Source organism: Sinohyriopsis cumingii, chromosome 3 (genome assembly GCF_028554795.1).
Source record: "Sinohyriopsis cumingii isolate HCF-2022 chromosome 3, ASM2855479v2, whole genome shotgun sequence".
Taxonomy (NCBI): Eukaryota; Metazoa; Mollusca; class Bivalvia; order Unionida; family Unionidae; genus Sinohyriopsis; species Sinohyriopsis cumingii.
The window spans coordinates 25856935-25869499 of NC_142963.1; positions in this window are offsets into that span (position 1 = coordinate 25856935).

The following is a 12565-nucleotide window of genomic DNA, read 5'->3' on the forward strand; positions in this document are numbered from 1 at the left end:
CTCAGCCTTGAAATCTTTAAACTTCACTGAGTATTTGTAAGCCGTGGTTCTAAATTTTCTAGAGGAGCGCTTTTCGGTCTCTCGAATGGAATAGTACTTTTCAGAGTTGACTAAGGGTGGTGAACTTTGTTTAGAGGGTTCGGATTCTGGCTCACTCATGTCCTCTTCAAAATCACTGGCATGAATTTGTGCCAAGACTTCAGCCCTGGTACGAGGTGATAGATCACGTTTCTGCCTCTTACTTTCTTCTTCTTCCTTCTCGAACAAATTGGATCGTTTCATCTTGAGTGAAAAACGTCAAATGACTCAAGTTTAAACACCATGGGCTAATTTATAGTCATGGCAGACCAGCGTATATAAAAGGGTGTGTGTCTTATCCTTTCACTATTCATTTCACTCTCTAACTGAGCACAACGATGGAAGAGACTAGACAGATCGAACGTTTCATTAGAGCTTTGCGAGGGGTCATCCGAAAATTCTCTTCAGGCCAGCCGACGGACTACTCTCCTTCCTTTCAAGATAAAAGTCAAGATGCTTGCTATATCTGTCAAAAGAAAGGGCATTGGTCTTCAGAGTGTCCAGACCGTCAAAAAAGAAAAACAGGGGCTAGAAAAGACAAAAGTCAAGATACCTGTTATTATTGTAAAGAAAAAGGACATTGGTCTTCAGATTGCCCAAAAAAGAAACAAGAGGAGTCAGAAGAAGAGAGGGATTCTTCAGAAGAAGAGAGGAATTCTTCAGAGGAAGAAAGCAGACAGGTGAAGAAAAAGAAACAAGAGAAGAAAAGAAGAAGGGAAGAAAGTGAGGAGGAAGAAGAGGAAAAGACTGTGATGGTGAAGAAATTAAAAAACAGAGAGAGTAAACAATGAGATAGAAGAAGTCAATGAACTTTTTAAAGTGTTATGTTGTGAATTGGATTGTAACTATTGAGAAAAGAATAAATTAATTATATAAGGTAAGTGTCTTTGAGTTTTGATTTTAAAATAAGAAGCTACACTCACGCACTCATATACACGTACTATAGGGGTAAAATGGTTTTTTTTTTTTTTTTGAGTTATTGGCAATTGAAAGTGTATCTCTTTTCGAGAAATGTGGGTGGCCCTGAAAAGGGCCTTTTTGGTGTAGGGGTGAGTTTAAGCAATCAACTTTAACTGCCTTAAGCCTTTGCCACGGCCAAGGCCTACTTCTGGACTGCGTACTGTTGATGATGATTTGGTTGAAATCACTAAGGGTGGTACGGTAGGCTTAGTCATAGGGTTGTCGTGTTTAGCTCGGGAAGGTCGTATTCTCTTCGGTCGTAATAAAGAAGTCTGATACATTTGTTTCAGACTTCTTAACTCCGCTAAAATGTCCAACAGTACCGTGACCGTTTGATTTTCACCCTCTTGTTTCTTTGCTGCTACTTCTTCTTCTTGTTTTTTTCTTACCTCTTCTTCTTGCTGTAGGAGAAAAGCTTGTTCCGCTTCCTTTTGTCGTTGTATAAATTTGTCCAATTCTTCTTTCTGTCTCTGTCTAAAATTCTACACTTGCGGTAATGAAGGTGACGAAGGTTCCGGAACAAATTCTTGCGAGGTAAGAAAATCCACAAAATCACAATTTACTTCTTCTGAAAGTAAGTCCGGGTTCCCTTGGACGGTCTCCACTGCTGGTGCACCCCAATGAATCGTTTTCTGAGTTTCCGTCATGTTGAATCACTGTCGCATAGATTGACTGCACACAGGCGCTATCGAATCTATATAGAACACGTGACGTCACAGACTGCTCTCTTCGGATTGGATGCGGGCTGACTGAATTTTGTAACGCGTGTTTGGATTGGCCAATGAACTCAATCTGTTTCAATCCTTCCTCTACCTATAAATAAGTGCAGTTCACTGCATTGATTCACCTGTTCTCGGCGGCTCAACATGTGGACCGATGTGCAATCTTCTACGCTTGTGTCTTCGATGATGTTCCGGACGGACATACCCATGTATGTCCGGTCCAAGTGGACAGTTGTCCACAGGACAGACACCAGTCTGAGGATACGTAGGATCTACGTAGAAAGACAAGGATGCCTCAAAAGAGTCCTGATTTACGGTCCTACAGTGAGGCGCAACCTAAGGACAAGAAGAAAACCAATGCGGTGCCACTTATGTTAATGGATACATTAACATAAACCCAAAGGCCCTTTTCAGGGCCACCCACATTTCTCGAAAAGAGATTGACTTTCCATTGCCAACCCCATTTATTTTTTAAAAAAAAAATAAAAATAAATAGAGTGACTCAAGACTTTTTTTACCATTGTTCATATCCTCTTGTCGCTAAACAGTCCCACCCTGTTTATTCCCATATTCCCATGTGCAATTCCCCTTGTCGCTAAACAGTCCCACGATTTTTCGTCCATGTTAAATTTACATAGTCGCTAAACAGTCCCAGGGTGGTTAATGTTAAATTTACATAGTCGCTAAACAGTCCCAGGGGGTTCTGTAATGCTAATTCCCATTGTCGCTGAATCGTCCCCTATTACTACTTTTTATTATCCTGGAAACAAAAACCTCAGTTTCTGTTTTCTGAATTTTTGCCCTAAATACAATCACTTTGCAATTATTTGTGTCTAAACATTTTTCAAAATCATTCAGAAACTAAAAAATAGTACAGCTGAGAGAATTTCACCCTGTCTTAAGCCTATAATACAAGCATAGAAAGCAGATTGTTCCTTCTATAAGCCAAGACAACAAGACAAGATTTTATTTTTAACACATATTAAAATTGATTAAAAAAATGTCTGCAAAACCAATTCGTCAGTTTTCATAGTGAATAAAAAACAAAAAATAAGACCTGTTGTGGAATATTTGTTTTCTAAACCTATCTTCATTCTTATTAAAACGTTTCATTTTCTAAATATCTCGTTCATCTAGCGTTTAATACACCTTTAGAAAAAGCTACAGGAGTGATAGGTCCATAGATTTCGATTCACCACGAAAAATAAATTCCTCCACCCCCACCCCCAGAAACCTCCATCTTTCTTACCTTAACTACCACTGCCATTCACTTTCTTTGCAATCTGATTTACCTTTTTTTAAAAAGATTTACTGCATATTTTCTCGCTTTACTTTTAGTAATATCAGACTCTGAAATTTAATTTTCTTCATCAATTAGTAATTAAAAAAAGTACTTGCTTTTTAGATTAACCAGTATTCAGATTTCGGATGAATCCCTTTCCAATATATTCTGATGGTTCTGAAATTCCTTATATTCATCTGTGGTATGTTTCTCATTTTCATTTTATACTGTCTTTCTGTGTCTGCTAATAAATCTATTAAAATATTTGTTTACAAGTCTCAATGGCTAAAGGAACTAGGTTGTTTTCTTTAAAACCACAATGTCGAATGAAAACCGTCGTTTGTACCAAACTCATTTGCATATTTGCATATATGAATATTAATGACTGGCAGGATTTCTCCGTTATCCCAAGTGATATCATCAAAATCATGAACCATAACAGTTCTTTTCACAGGTGACAATTTTTGTAAGGTGTGTGCGATCATGTGACATTTCAAGATGGCTTAGGATGAGTAATTAATTTAAGACACGCTTCTGAATCTCACACTTATAAAAGTAAATGACAATACGTGTCTAAAAGGCAATCCATGTGTCTATCCAAATACAATACTGTCCCAGTCTGGCAAGGTATGGCTTCACAAATCCGCATGAGGCACCATGGTCTGGAATGCATAATCTGTCGGAATCATGAGATAAAATAACTGGTCGTGTCAGAAAATGAAGAGGAAAAAATGTCTTCTGCAAAGTGCACCATGTGCAATAAAACTACAACATATCACACTTCATAATTCTAAGCAGATATTGACTCTACCTGACATGGCATACCAGCCACTTTGCATCTAACTCATCTGCTAGTTATGTTTCTGACTTGACTAGTCTTCATAAACATCACTGTTATCAAGGAATATTGACCCCTATCGCTGCAGAACATACTTAGCAGTTACCCTGCCACATATACAGGCTACTGCTTTTTGAATTTTTTTCAACACATCCCACCTCCACTCAATGAATACATACTTTATGCTCGACCTATTAGTGTCACTGAAAAAATAAAGTGACAGAATTAACTAATCATATCATTATCACAAGATTTACCAGTACATGCATTATATAATATACAGGTGACCGCTCTGGTGGCCTAGTGGTTAGAGCATCCGCCTCGGATGTGGAAGGTCGTGGATTCAAACCACAACTGAGTCATATCAAAGACTTCAAAAAATGGTAATAACAGCTGCCTTGCTTGGTGCTCAGTATCAAGATGTTAGTGTTAGGACTGGTCGGCCTGGTGTCAGGATAATGTGCCTGGGTGGAAGATGATGCTGCATGTCTGGGGAATGATAAACCAGTGCTAGAAATCACTATAAGCTGCCACTGCAGAAATTATAGTGATATGACTTAAATTGTTTTAAAGCTATGTTAAAAATCTAAAACACATACTGTAATATACAGGCAAATGTACGTTTATATGGACATGTTATTCGTAAAACTCGAACAGTACTGATTGTTATTGTCACCAGATATGGATATGCACTGACAAAGTTATCATTCAACTTAATGCATCCGCTGAACAGACTTCTAATGTTAATGATCAGCTGACTGTAACATATCAATATGATTACCATAAAGGTTGTAAAACGTCTGTTTTACGAGATTTTTGGATGGATTTTGGTACGTATAGGATATGGGAAGATATGGACCAGTATATAGACCCAGCAAAGTCTTTACAACTACTACGGTAACATACATTTGAGTGATGAAGCTGTATAATGTATATAATGTATATTTATCATTTAAGTAGACCAAAAAGGGTCTTAAAACTTGTGTAGTTATGTCACAAAATTTATGAGACTCAGTCAATTCAGTTTTTGATTTAAAATGATTAAAATTCGAATTATTTGTTTCCTTTTGTTTTGATTTTCTGTTGTCTACTATACATGAGTGCTTTGATATTTCAGGTCATAAAGTCTGCAATCAGCAAGTAAGTTAATAAAAACAATGACCCTCAAGATATAATTTAAGTCTGTTGTTGTCATTTGTATTAAAATGAATTTATTTTCCACTATAAATCAGACGGCTGTGGGAAACAAACAATAAACAGACGTTATGTAAAGTCCTAGTTGTGAAAGGGGAGTTACTCTGATATTGCAGTAAGACCAGCAACAAAAAATATAATCTGATAATGGCATATACTTGTATTAATGTTGGAAATTTAATGTATCATTGTGTTGCACAAAGTGTAATCAACTTGAAAAATGGATGCTACTTCTATGGTACTCATTATGCCACCTGTGCCCTACAGCAAGAGAAACTTATAAGAAAGAATTAAAGAAATGCATTTGTAAATAACCACCCACAATGACTAGAGTTGCTCTGTGATTGTTGCTGAGAATGAACAATCAATATGAGGATGAAAGTAAATATCAACCTAAGACTGTTTGAACAACAACCGGTGTTCCAATGAAAAGTAATAAATTGTGTATAATGCAGCTTTCAAGTCAACACCTGTTAAATGCAAAAGCCACCAAAAAAACGACATTAACATTCTTCACATTTTGATTCTTATTTGCTAACAAAGATTCGATTTCCTAGTCATTGACCATCACAGTAATCATATGATCTAACTCTTGTATAACATTATCAGACAACAAACTGGCTAAACATTTTGTTAAAGTGATAGAAATTTTAAGAAGATATGGATTCTATCTGAGAACATAGGTTAAGGATATTATTTTGAAACAGTAGTATTCATGTGTTTATTTATCAAATAGTGTACGTGTCAGCTATCCTGACATTTTCCCAAAATAAACTGGTGATTTAGAACTAGTAACCTATGGTCATGTGGTACATATAAGTACACAATATGTGGTGCAATAGATAAAATAAATACCGAAAAGGTAAAAAATATCGAGATACCACAGAACCAGTATCGTCGGAAGCTAGGCCACACCATATTGGTTTTTCCACAGGGGCTTGTATCGTTACTTACAACTGACCTGTCATACATGTACTTATACGATATTTATGTTGTCGAAATATCTAAAATGGGGAGGCAAGGGTCAGAGGAAACTCGGACTAATGTACTATATAATAACTACAATATAGCACATGCATGACAGGTCCATTGTAAACAACGATACGAGCCTCTGTGGGTTTTTTAAAGATTTTTTTTTACCAGTCCTCGAAAATTAATAAGGGTAATAAACTTAGAAGTGTTTTAATCGGAAAGAAATGTAATTGCCAGTACCCAAATAAAATGTAAATTATTTCTTAGTAACGCTGTCAGTATACATACTAATACGAGTACTGCCGTGTAGACAAAATAATGCGATCTTATTACTAAAACACGAAAACTGATAACGGTCATAAATGGGTATGAGGCGTACTGTTTCGTTTAATTTCAGTTCTAATTTAAAAACGTGTCTATTAAAAAATATAAACGTACAAAGAATTCATAGATACGATTATAATAACAATAATAATAATAATAAATAATAATAATAATAATAATAATAATAATAATAATAAAACTACTAGCGAAATAACCTTGCAATTCAACCAATCCACGAAAATTGATAACGCCACCAATGGCGGTCTAATTTCAAATAGAACTTAAAAAATTGTAATAATAAACAAAATAAAATGTAATTACCAGCGCTGAAATGAAACGTACAATGCATTATTAGTAACGGTTCAAGTATATACACAACCGGTCTGATAACATAATACTAAATTTCCAGCAGCACAAGTCTCAACGTCAATGTTATTTTCTATAAACCACAATGTCCAATGAAAACCATCGTTTCAACAAAGTCATTTGCATATTTGCATAAATGAATATTTAATGACTGGTAGGATTTCTCCATTATCCCAGATAAATGGATTTTAGGTCAATTATGGAGGAACTTCCGTTTAATAAACAAAAATAATGGGGGGTGTAATTATGAGGAAATTTGACATTTTAAAATATTTCACTTAGGTCACATGTTTTGATGAAAACGGCAGGGCTATATCTCAGTGTTTGCGCCTAGGTATATTTTCTGTATTTTAAAAGGGTCAATTAAGCTATGCAGAAAGTATCCGTAGTGTACTCGTAACCATGTCGGTAGCATATAGGTCTTTAAAGACAAAAGCAAACTAATAACGTACTTCTTTGGCAAATACTTTCATCGTTGTAACATAAGTAGATCTTAAAGAAAACCATTCAGCAATAAAACAGAAATAAATACCACATATAGTTTTTTTAAATACACAGGCAGTACATATATTTCACACCAACGAAAGAAAGTAACCTGAAGTAACTATTTTAAATCGAAAACTGTCCATTATCTATTCTGTAATATATTTATTTTTGAGACATGCTTCATATTTTGTTTCTAATTCACATTCGTCAACGTTCGTGAGAGTAACACGATCTTCAATCAACAAAATATAAATTGGGACTCGTATCGCAGCCTACTATGTTCCTTTGAGCTTTCTTTGCAAAAATAATGATCAACACAGATATGTAGTAAGAATAAAAACTTGTTTCAATTTAATTTAATGACGGGCTTTTTTTCCCTGAAACCGTCGGAGAAATTCATATAAAAGCAAAAGCTTAATATATGCCAGATCTAGCAACAAGAAAGAACATCCAGGTAGAAGAATACAAGAAAGACATCCAAGTAGAAGAATACAAGAAAGACATCCAGGTAGAAGAACACGGCTCCCTTTAAAAAGTTTGATAATACTGCACATGTCCACCCGTAATAGCGAAGGGTACTACCCTGATCGACATTTGAACGTGATGATCTAGGTAATGTTTTAGGTTTTCGTTGACGCAGATGCTGATCTCGGCAGACTACATCCTTTGAAATGAATTTTATGGCTTGTCTGTAACAGCCAGAGCCGGACGACTATACAATGATGGTGATAAATTTCAATCGTCATCTATTCCAATTTCATTACAAAGATGTTTAAGCACAAGATGGTTTTCAGAATCGATCCTATTGCAACAGAGGGAAATAAGGTTCACATAATGACAGCCAAGACAATTGTCATTGATGCTGTATCGATTCCCTTCATGTTGACCAGAGAATGGTCATTTTCTGCCCCTTACAGATCTATAATTGTGCTGAAAATTGGTGAAAAAAAATTTTGAGTGTAGGAGAGAGAAAAAATAAAAAGAACATCTTTCACAATGGCGTTCAGGCACTTCAGATTATTAAATCGTATTGTCCTACCACATATTCATACAACGAGAGATTCATACCACCTGCGGATAACTCGCATTTTTAAGTGTTTTTAGACATCAAATCTGCAAAATGTTCATTCCATAATTCCCAGGACTCCGTAATTCCCAGAATGATATGAATAAAACCATTTATAAGTAGATGCTCAACTTCACATACGAAGAGAGGCGTAGTGTTTGTTTGTTCATCCATATGCGAAACACAAAAAGTATGTATTGATAGAGCATTGTGGCGCTATAAACGCCTATATGACTTTAGTCAAATTCATACAGGCCATGTATGCGTTAGGTGCCGACTATTTCAGCAAAGGGTGTCTTTTTTTAAATAATTTTATTACACATGTCTTTAAATGGCGGTTATGCACTTTATTTGGATACGCATACATCCATACTTTTTTTGGACGGTCATTATTTACACGCCCCGACAAAAATACAGCAAAACGTGACATTTTCGGACGAGGTAAGCCTATAGGTGAGATCCAGTATAAACCAGATTGAATGCCACGCGCTGTGATGTTACAAAAGCAACGCATGTAGAAAAAAAAATTGTTTTACCCCATACTGTGAAGTTTAGACACGCCGTGCTCTTCTCTTGACCCAGTTTAATACCTGGCCACAATTGTAAACGTCCATAGACATAACAAAATTTCTTCTGGAAATTTCATTGTGACAGTTAAGTTGCAAAACACTCAATAATCAGGACTACTAGACTTTGGTTAAACTATATTATAGTAGTCACTCACCATCCCGTTTGTTTATAACCCCAAATCAACCCCCAATTTAAAAACATAGGCTCATAGGACATAAAAAAAAATGCACAAACTCAGCCATTTCATTCACTGGTTTATAAGTTCTAGCTTGATGGTCACGCGGGGAGGGCAAACACTATGAACTTGGCGTTTCGAATCAGATGGGATTTTCTTTTGCAACACGGTCCGCCATATTTGCATGGGTGAAGCTATGTTTTCAAGCAAAAGATGTGATGTTGTTCACCGTCGTTTATAATCCCAATAATTCCATAAATTTTGAAGTTAAATCTGTTTGAACACATTTATACGAGAGTTAATCTGTTGTAGTTGTTCAAGCTGTTTTAGAAATATTAAAGCTTGACATTGCAAAATATTGACCTCATTAGTTCCGGTCTTTTTCATAAGAGGTATGGTATTACACAATTTTTAATTGGTTCTCACAGGCGTTACGATTCTGTATGTAAATACCCAGAATGCAACGCGTGCGCACCTTGCGCCGCACTTTTGCTTCACTAATACACCTTTGTCAACACCACATAACTTTTAAGAAAAAATTATAATTTTATTGTCGATAAGGTTATTTACTTCATCGAAATGACACATAGATTATACTTGAAATGAAGTGACCCTACAGCACGAAAGAAAAATTAAAGCTGGAAGTTCCCTGGCTAATGTCGGAAGACGGAATAGTGAAGTTGAACCGCAATCATGCATATTGCTATCAAATAGAAATGCACTTATTCATGACAAACAGATCATAATGAGATTATTTTGAAATTTCTTTTTAATTGTGTGTAGTGTCCCCAAGGTTAACATGTTGAAAGAGTATTTCTGGACCATGAATTTCGAGATACAATATCAGTTGAGAAATTAAATTTCATAGCCTGTGTATTATACCAGAACTTTTGAGTACAAATACTTTTCGCGAAAGCAGTTGCTTGTAACGAGACAGTTGACAAACCAAATTTAATTAGGACGGTAAAATATTGCTCTTGTGGTGGAATTGATGATGGACTTTTTCAGCCTATTATTAAAAACAAAATTTGAGAGTGTTTCTTACATATACTGAAATAAATGATACAGTCTTCTTATTTAATACCAGAGTTTCTGCATGCCATTGTTCAACTACGTGTAAAATTTCGTTTACCCTTTTCAGCCAATATTATTCCATTTCATTTTTTTTTTGGGGGGGAACGTCCGCCATTTTAGTTCAGCTGATATTTACTTCCATTTTCAGCCTGTTTTTCCGTGTGCTATATAAGGACATTGCATTCTTATTTGGAAACGTACACATATCGTAGTAAATATGATATGCATTTAATAATTTATCATATAATATCCAAATATGGCGTAGCAAGCCTTAGTTGGAAAGCGAATTAGCGCGAATATCTCGTGTTATTTGTCAGGGCGGAAAAAGTACGGCTAGCGTAAGCATAACACTATAAATGGCCGGATATAGGCTTAATAACTTTATCATTAGCCAAATTTCCTGAAAAATAACTCTACTTAGGAAGTAGATTTTAACTCAGCCATCCTTTTGTCTTTAACAATAAGTTTATTTACTCCATTGCAAGGTATAAGATCACGTCGACATCGTAGTTAGAGTCGATATTGTTAAGAATTAGGCATGAGTGGATTTTCTGCAGTTTCATTTGATGCTGCGTCCTCTTTTTACTAGATGTTTTTATCAGATACGAGTACACTATGGCTGGTTTTATATTCTGAAGTAAAATATCGCTTCCTTTTTGGACTTTCTTTCTCATCTTCATAAAGAAAGGTTTATCATAACAGAAAAGAGATGTAACCGGAGCGTACGACGTAAAAAAAATAGTTCCTGACAATATTGGACTTTCCTAGCTAGACAATTCTACGTTGTATGGTTTACCTGGCTCTCACATCATAAAACGAAAATAAAAGGAATATTGTGTGCCCTTACCATCAAGTTAAGACAGAAACCTCAGATGCAATTCGCCGTAATTGAGACATATTTGCTACAACTGTTTATGTGACACAATATGGGCGGAAGGAGACAGAATCACAATCGAAACACTGTCTGCCTTTCCTAAAGAAACATGTAAGGTGCACTGCGCCAGAAGTGAATCACCAAACCCACCAAATTTATTAATTGGAACATCGCTCAGTTATTTCCGTGAAGTCGAGAAATAACCTCAGAAGGAAACTAATTTTTCTTCTTTTTCTCATTGTTGATACATTCTTAGCACAAATCTTCCAAACTTTTATGCAATTGTAAGCGTTTAAGAAGAGTAAAATCTTTCATATGAATTGATTTCATAAATGTGAAACACGGTAAAAACTGTTTCCTTCGATATTTCACTTGCATTCTAAAGAACCAATTTGTATTAGTGTTTTAAGACTTGTGCCATGGCTATCAGTGTATCCAAATGAGAGAGTAAATTCGCAATCGGAATGACTTCGGTCTTTTCTGTCAAGGGAGAAAAATATCGTTATTTTTAACGGAAAATGCATAGGGTGTTTTGACTGAGTAAAAGGTTTACATAAATTGGATGATAATTGTTCATCAGTATCAATTGTTTTGCCGATATATAGTGGTATCAATCTACAATCCCAAATGACATCTTCGGGTTTGTTTAGTATCGTTGTTTTACACGCTGGACTCAACTGCATTTGACGAAGGATTGATGGTGAGAGGATTAGGGACTGCTTTCATGTTGTTCATTTGTACGTCAACCATACAATCGTCTTAGCTTGTGGGACACACAAACTGAATGCCCATGATGCATTATTTCCAGTACGATCGTATCATCTTTAATATATGACGCCTGATTTTTTTTAAAAAATATATGTATTTCCAATATATATTATTTGTTTACAGTTTTACTTTTCTTTTTCCCTTTTAGATGTGAATGCAAAACTTAAAGCCGCAAAACATTGCGTCTTTTGGAAACATTAAAAATGAAACTGACAATATTAAAATACAGATTTGGTGGGGGGTGACGATATCGTTTGATACTTCAAAATTACCAGTTATACGGTAATGCGGTCCCACACATAAACACGATCTAAAATAAACTGACCCGGCAGGTCTATGCAAATATTACATTTTTTATGGCCTCGAATGTGCATTAGTGATTTCCGCGTGTCTCGTGACCTATCCTTGAGCCTGAATCGACGGTATTGTTATGGTCTGTTTACCATAGTACCGGGTATAAATTGATCAGCTGATCTCAGATATTGGATTTTATGAATACCTGTTCACTGTTGTTTTCAACAAAGCATTTTTAATGATTTTAATACAGCTTGGCTCTCCGTGCATAATACAAACCATACTTCGAGTCTTGACAAGCCTGTTAACACTGTTTCTACACACGCCGGTCGATTTTACAATATGATGTACCAAAGGGGTCAAAACTACAGTCATCATTGCAACGATATCCTAATATCGCTCAATGTGCATCCTATTATCGCTGCAACGCCAAATCTTATTGATGCAGCGGTAATTAATACTGTTGCAGCAATAACTTTTATCACTGCGACAACGAAAATTACCGTTATATTTTAACTTTTT